We start from the raw sequence: 8247 nt of genomic DNA on the forward strand, positions 1-8247 counted from the left end.
TTTATTGTATGGTAATGCTTTTCATTTTGTACTAAACTTTTGTATGAGAAAGGAATTGTATTAAGTGTAACTAAGAACTGGATTCTCATTTCTCAAGAAAATATGGTGAATGAGTAACTTTTGAGAAAATATGTATTAACATTTGTCATCAATCTTGGGGGTTACAATGTTATTACTGAGTACATGAAAACACAAATCTGCTGAAAAAGCATCAGTAAGTACCACAAAACGTTATACTTATTTAAAAAGACTATACCTGAAGAAGATCAAAGGTATATGACACCATCACTTTTCATTGAGATCAAATACCCATGTGAAATTAATTGTGATAATTTTCAGTGCTGAGTTTTCTTGTCATGTACAAAAAAAGGTAATGCAATAGTTATAAATATGCTTTTACCGTGAACATAAGAGAAATTTCTCTCTTTCATCCGGGGTTAAATAACCCCAGACGCTTAAAGTAGAAAATAGGTTAATTTCAATAGTGGTTTCTTTCCATTCAATTTATGTAATTAAAGTAAAGCTTTTAAATGTTCATTCTATTGAAGATAAAACATCTGACAATGTCAGTATTATTGCAAATTCAATTAAAAAGTTAAACTTTGAAGAAAAAGTTTTTACTTTTGAGGGGATGAAATGATTACTAATTTTGCTAGGGCACAGCATCATAGTAAAAGCAATGTTCTCACTAAATTAAGGAACTTTGAAAGCAAGAAAATACAATAGGTCAAGTGAACACAAAACTCTTAATTGCATCCAAACAAGAAGTAATACTCTACCAGTTGAAATGAAAGCTATTAATATTAAAAGTATTTTTATAGGCCGGGCGCAGTGGCTCACGCCTGTAATCCCAGCACATTGGGAGGCCAAGGCGGGTAGATCACCTGAGTTCGGGAGTTCGAGCCCAGCCTGACCAACATGGAGAAACCCTGTCTCTACTAAACATACAAAATTAGCCGGGCGTGATGGCACATGCCTGTAATCACAGCTACTCAGGAAGGCTGAGGCAGGAGAATTGCTTGAACCCGAGAGGCAGAGGTTGCGGTGAGCCAAGATCGCACCATCGCACTCCAGCCTGGGCAACAAGAGTGAAACTCCGTCTAAAAAAAAAAAAAAAGGCCGGGTGCCGTGGCTCACGCCTGTAATCCCAGCACTTTGGGAGGCCGAGGCGGGCGGATCACAAGGTTAGGAGATCGAGACCATCCTGGCTAACACGGTGAAACCCCGTCTCTACTAAAAAAAATACAAAAAATTAGCCAGGCGTGGCGGCGTGCGCCTGTAGTCCCAGCTGCTGGGGAGGCTGAGGCAGGAGAATGGCGTGAACTCGGGAGGCGGAGCTTGCAGTGAACCGAGATCACGCTACTGCACTCCTGCCTGGACGACAGAGCGAGACTCCGTCTCAAAAAAAAAAAAAAAGTATTTTTATAAATACACAGAATAAGTAAACTATAAAATGTTCGTGATGAAACTAATATTGAAAACTGAAAGTATTTTAACATGGCAGCATGAGTCTTCTCAGCTTCCCATCGTCAGATTTTAGAAATGTTTGCACCTTTGAAAAACGACCATGTAGATCAACCTATGTGCCTTACAATAATATTACCCTTTTATGTAAATTAGTGCTCTCAAATTTGGTCATTGGAAATCTTTGAAGTTTCTAGAAAATTGTGATTATTGAAAATAGAACTTGCAAAAGGAAAGACTGGAAATTTATCTTTGCAAAAAAGAAAGGAGGAACTAAACAAATGGAATGATGATAGCACAAATAATATGCAAGATTTAATTTTGAAATTCTATTATTGGGCTTGGAATGTCTCCACTTGTGGAAAGAATATTCTGGTGGAGCTCTGAATTTTAATTGGGTAAATGTATTATCATTACCAGAAGAAGACCGAGAAGGTTCTAATTTTGCAACATTTAAATTTGGCAAAACATTCCAAAGTATCATAAATAGAGACAATGTACTGGACCCATTTTGTCTTGTAAAAATATTTGTTGAAAAACGGAGCTGGGCATGAAAAACGGAGCTGTGCACCTATAGTCCCAGCTACTTGGGAGACTGAGCTGGGAGGATTGCTTGAGCCCAGGAGGTCGAGGCCAGCCTGGGCAACATGGACCTAATCTCAGTATTTTAAAAAATGAAAAGAAAAACGGAGTCAGAAAGAGCACCTGGGAAATATACATTTTGATATTTTTTAAAAAGTATAAAACTTGCCATTTAGCAGTTGGAATAATATTTTCTCAAATAAAATATCATGCAACCAGCCATTATATGCCTTCGCATGGAAGGACACAACACTACCCATGAATTCTCCTTGGGAAAAGAAAAAATAAAACCTGTATCTGATCAAGCCTATAGATCTCACTACTAATTTAAAAGAAAGACAGAGTATAGAAAAACTTGTTAAATAATGCCTTGGGAATACAATCAGCAAAATCTAGAAAACTGTAGGACAAGTAAAGTGACCAAGTTCCTTCACAAATAAACTGTAAGGAAAACTAAGAAATCAGGATGAACATTTAACTTATAGGTTAAAAGATACTTATAGAAACGTATTAACCAATGGCAATATATGAACTTTATTGGATCCTGATTCAAATTTAAAAATTAGAAACTTGCCAGACACTGCAGAATCACTCCATGTGTCCTAATCACAGTCCCCTCTTCCCATCAAAAGTAACCATTATCTTGACTTACAAAGTAATCATGTCCTTGTCTTTCTTGATGGTATTTTCACCCAAATGTGCATCCCTAGACATTCTAATTCAGTCTTGCCCATTTAGAAATAAGTTGATATGCCTTTTAAGTCTTTTTAAATCTACAACTGTCCCCTTCATCTCTTTCTTTTACTTACAATTTACCTATTGAAAAAATTGACACTAGTTTCCTCTAGTCTGAGTTTCGTAGACTACGTATTCATGGGGCACTTTAACATATTCATCTTTCCCCTGTATTTTCTGAAAATTGACAGCTGGATTTAGAGGCTTGATCAGACTCAGGTTCCATCCATTGGGTGGTATTTTGTTCCTTAGTCAGGAAGCACATAATGTCCAGTTTGTTCTCTTCTTTTATATTAGTGGACATTCATGCTCACTTCCTAGCTCCATTTAATTCACTGGAGGGTATAAAATAATGATATTTTAATTCAACAAATTTTCATTAATGAAATATTTTTTATAATGAATTAAATAATTTAATATACTAAATAGATTAATTTTATTTAAAAGTGAATCTAATTTTATTTTTTAGAGATGGAGTCTCACTATGTTGCTTAGGCTGACCCTGACCTCCCGGGCTCAAACAGTCCTCCACTTTATCCTCCAGAGTAGCTGGGACTACATGCACCTGCCCCCACACCAGGTTTGAATCTAATTTTAAATGAGTGGAAATCCTAGATTATATTTGAAACATTCAGAATTTCAGTTTCTTTTGTATTAAACTGTGAATTGTCCACATAGAGTGATACCATGTTTGATGCAGTATTTCTTTAAATCTAACAGACTGTATCCTGATCTATAACTTAAAACGATTAATGGGATCAGAAGGGTACCAAATTTACCTGTACCCCTTAAGAAAAAAACTTCAGAGAGAGCGAAAAGTGCCAAATCTCTTTCCCCAAAGCTGCAAGACACCCTAAACTTCTTCTTATAAACTACTGGGAAACTGCCCCAGGAGGACTGGCAGAGGGTAAAAACGTCATAGCAATTGTGTCTTCTTATGATTTTATAATTTAGGGAAGTTTATTTTAGTGGCAGCTCTAAATGTTTGCAGAATTACATATACTTATTTCTGTTCAATCTATGTCATTTATCAAAAAGCAATGTTTCTTCATAATATAAGAAGATAGTTACTACCTTATCTTTTTTTACTTACACCACATGACATTAGTTAAGATGTAAATATTGCTTTCCTGATTGTATTTCCATAACGTGATTTCAATTTCAGATTCTGTGCTCAGAACATGAATAAACAATCTTTCTCTGGCCTAATAAAGTCTATTTTAAAACAAACAGATGTAACTTAAGCCACCTTGAACATATAGTTTAACTGTATTTAGAAAAGTGATTTTCCAATTAAAGGAAAGAGTAGAAATATAATTTTAAAATATTTGCAACAAGAAATGTACTAAAATATATGTAAATATGTATGCTTGTGTATGCAAAGTTCATTTCAATGAATTAAAGTCTCCAAATTCAGGCACATCACCACCCAAGGTATAATCAGCTTAACAAACATGATGACTAAACCACTTCAATCCTTCTCCATATATAAAGCAGAATGACGGAAATGTTAGAAGTTTAGAGAAATGAAATGTCCAAATTTGTTTAAGTTAAGATCTCAAAAATATGTATCCTGAATTTAGTATTAATCAAGGGAAAATGCTAAACAGATTGTTTAAAGCAAGCTTGTCCAACCCACAGCCTGTGGGCCACATGTGGCCTGGAATGACTTTGAATGTGGCCCAACACAAATTCATAAACTTTCTTGAAACATTATGAGAATTTTTTGCAATTTTTAAAGTCATCAGCTATTGTTAGTGTTAGTGTGTTTTATGTGTGGCCCAAGACAATTCTTCTTCTTCTGATGTGGCCCAGGGAAGCCAAAAGATTGGACACCCCTGGTTTGAAGGATGTTGGGTGAGTGCCTACAAATAAAGACTAATTACTGGATGGCACATCACAAACCAGTTATGCCAAATCAAGCTCACTGTACTCTTTGATAGTGTCACTAAGCTGATAGCTCAAGAAGGAAGGGGCCATAGGCTTAATGTATCCTATTTTCAAGAAGGCATCTGGAAAATTTGTCATACAATCTTTATTAATTAGAGTTCTCTAGAGAAACAGAACAAATAGGATGGATACATAGACAGATAAATTTATTATAAGAAATTGGCTCACACAATTATGGAAAGTGACAAGTCCCAAAATCTGCAGGGTGTAGTTCCAGTCTGAAGGCCTGAAACCCAGGAGAACCAGTGATGTGGTTCTAATCTGAAAGCTGGTAGCCTCAAGACCAAGGAATAGCCAATGTCTCAGGTTGAGTTCAAAGGCAAGAAAAAGCCAATGTCCCTGTTTGAAGGCAGTCAGGTAGAAGAAATTATCTTACTCAGGGGAGGGTTATCCTTTTTGTTCTATTCAGGCTTTCAACTACTTGGATGAGACTCACCCACATTAGGGAGGGCAATGTGCTTTACTCAGTCTACCTTTTCAAATGTTAGTCTCATTTAAAGTCACCCCCACAGACATATCCAGAACCAAATTTGTTTGACCAGATATCTGGGCACCCCATGGTCCAGTCAAGTTGTCACATGATAACACATTAGTCAACATAATATCATTGTGGACAAGACATAGAAATAAGAGCTAGATAAAAATACAGTCTAGAATTTGTGGACCATAAGTGAGGAGTTTGTTAATGGACCAGTGTCAATCTGTCAGTCCATTTCAGTGTAATGCCTGTGTGTTTCAGCTAAATTTTACACTCTCTAACACTAGGTGCCTAAAAAAGAAAAAGGCTCATTTATTTTATGTGAATATTCTTTCCATTAGGAAAGATATGGCCTACAAGGAGATAGTGTTCATTGTTTTTCCTGTACTGAGGTTTGTCTATTCAGATTTCTATATTTCCCATTCTAGAGAAAGCTGTAGTAGAATGGGATCTTGGTGTCCTCCTCACAGAGTATATATGATTCAAACCCTTTACAACACTCCTTCCTATGGAAATGTGTATAGTTAAGTGACAAAAGGACAGAATAGTACAATATCATTTGTTTAAAAATATAAATTTATAGCCAGGCCCGGTGGCTCACACCTGTAATCCCAGCACTTTGGGAGCCTGAGGCGGGCGGATCACCTGAGGTCGTGAGTTCGAGACCAGCCTGACCAACATGGTGAAACCCTGTCTCTACTAAAAATACAAAAATTAGCCGCGCGTGGTGGCCAGTGCCTGTAGTCCCAGCTACACGGGAGGCTGAGGCAGGAGAATTGCTTGAACCTGGGAGGCGGAGGTTGCAGTGAGCCGAGATCGTGCCACTGCACTCTAGCCTGGGCAACAGAACGTGACTCTGTCTCAAAAAAAAAAAATTATATATATATATATGTGTGTGTGTGTGTGTGTGTGTATATATATATAATATATAAATTTATATATTTGTACAAGTGTAGAATATTGTGAGCCTTGCTGGCAGGGAATCTGGAAGGCAAAGGGGTGCTGAAGTGAGAAGTCATCACTATTTGGATTTCTTTTATGCAATATTCGTGAATTAACTTCTTATTCATTAGCATTACATAAAATAAAATGGAGAAACATTTTTGGAATTTCAGAAATTAGCATTTTATCAAATAAATAGTAGGCCGGGTGCGGTGGCTCATGCCTGTAATCCCAGCACTTTGGGAGGCCGAGGTGGGTGGATCACGAGGTCAGGAGATCGAGACCATCCTGGCTAACACGGTGAAACCCTGTCTCTACTAAAAATACAAAAAATTAGCCGGGCGTGGTGGCAGGCGCCTGTAGTCCCAGCTACTCAGGAGGCTGAGGCAGGAGAATGGCGTGAACCCGGGAGGCGGACATTGCAGTGAGCTGAGATCGCGCCACTGCACTCCAGCCTGGGCGACAGAGCAAGACTCTGTCTCAAAAAAAATTTAAAAATAACAAAATAAATAGTAACAGAGAAAAAAGTAGGGAAGATAAAAGTAAAGAAAGGAGGGGAAAGAAGGGAGAGAAGAAGAAAAAGAAAGAAATGTAAAGGATGGGAGAGTGGGAGGGGGAAGGGAAAGGATGGAAAGAGGGAGAGAGAGAAAGAATGAATGAAATAAACAAATGAAAAGAATGAAGGGAGAGAGAAACAAAAAGGAAGGAAGGAAGGAGAAAGAAAGAAAGAAAGAGAGAAAGAAAGAGGAAAAAAGAAGAGGAAGGGAGAAGGAGGGGAGAAACACAATTTCCTAATTTCCATTGCCTCTTCCTCCTAGACTAGATCTAAACCTAGTTTCTCATTTGTCCCTCTCATAATGCTACTTCAGAAGTTACTTCATAATGTTACTTCAGAAGTAAGAGGTTTCTGTCTTTGGGTTATTTCGTCCCAGGACAGGGCGGAGGAATAGGAGTCTAATTAACTTCAACTTCTCCACAAACTCAGAAGTATAATGAATAACACCTCTCTTTTTTCTTTCTTCTTTCTTTCTTTCTTTCTCTTTCTTTCTTTCTTCTTCCTTCCCTCCTTTCCTCTTTTCTTCATTTCTTTCTTTTTTTTTCTTTCCAGAATGGCTAAATTTCTGAAGCTGGACCTCCATTCTTCCATGGTGGCAGAAAATTTCATTTCAGTTATTCTTGGTTTCTTCAATCCTCCCCAGGGTTGGTTCACAGTCCTAGAATGTCATACAGCGCCAGTGAAGGGCAGGGCAGGAGATTGTGGATGATCTTCAAGCCATAGACTATTGGTCATCAGTGGACACAGGTTACTACAGGTTACCAAGAAGCTCATTATTCTGTCTGCATGGCACCTTCTGGTCCTCAAGTGTCTGCTGCTTCTAGATTACAGAAGGAACCCAGTAATTTTTCAGGGTTTCCTATGATCCCATTCTCCACAGGTTGGTCCTCTCTGAATCCATGCCACCTCCGCAGAGGGAGGGGTGGGAGTCACAGCAGACTGTCAGTTCCAGGTTCCTGATTTTCTAGGACCCACAGGCCATGTTTTCTTCCTACAACCACCCAATTTACCTTACTTAAGAAAATAGTCTTGGCCGGGCGTGGTGGCTCACGTCCATAATCCTACCACTTTGGGAGGCCGAGGCGGGTGGATCGCTTGAGGCCAAGAGTTAGAGACCAGCCTGGCCAACATAGGGAAACCCTGTCTCGACTAAAAATTCAAAACATTAGTTAGCCGTGGTGGCACACACCTGTAATCCTGGCTACTTGGGAGACTGAGGCAGAAGAATCGCTTGAACCCGGGAGTCAGAGGTTGCTGTGAGCTGAGATCGCACCATTGCCCTCCAGCCTGGGCAACTAAAATGAGCAAGAGATAGAGTGAATTAAAGTATACAGAAAAAATATATATAGTGTTAGATGACAGGAGACAAAAAGAGAAGCAAACTATTTTATATATAAACAAACATGGATTTATCCATCTTAAATAAAGAGAATTAGTGCTAGAGAGGCAAAGTTCTGACAATTAAGAGTCACAAATGCTTTTGCTACTGTCTGTGTTGGAAAGAATAATTCTACCTTCCCCCTTTGCAAATGTCTACGTC

Source organism: Pan paniscus, chromosome X (genome assembly GCF_029289425.2).
Source record: "Pan paniscus chromosome X, NHGRI_mPanPan1-v2.0_pri, whole genome shotgun sequence".
Classification (NCBI taxonomy): Eukaryota; Metazoa; Chordata; class Mammalia; order Primates; family Hominidae; genus Pan; species Pan paniscus.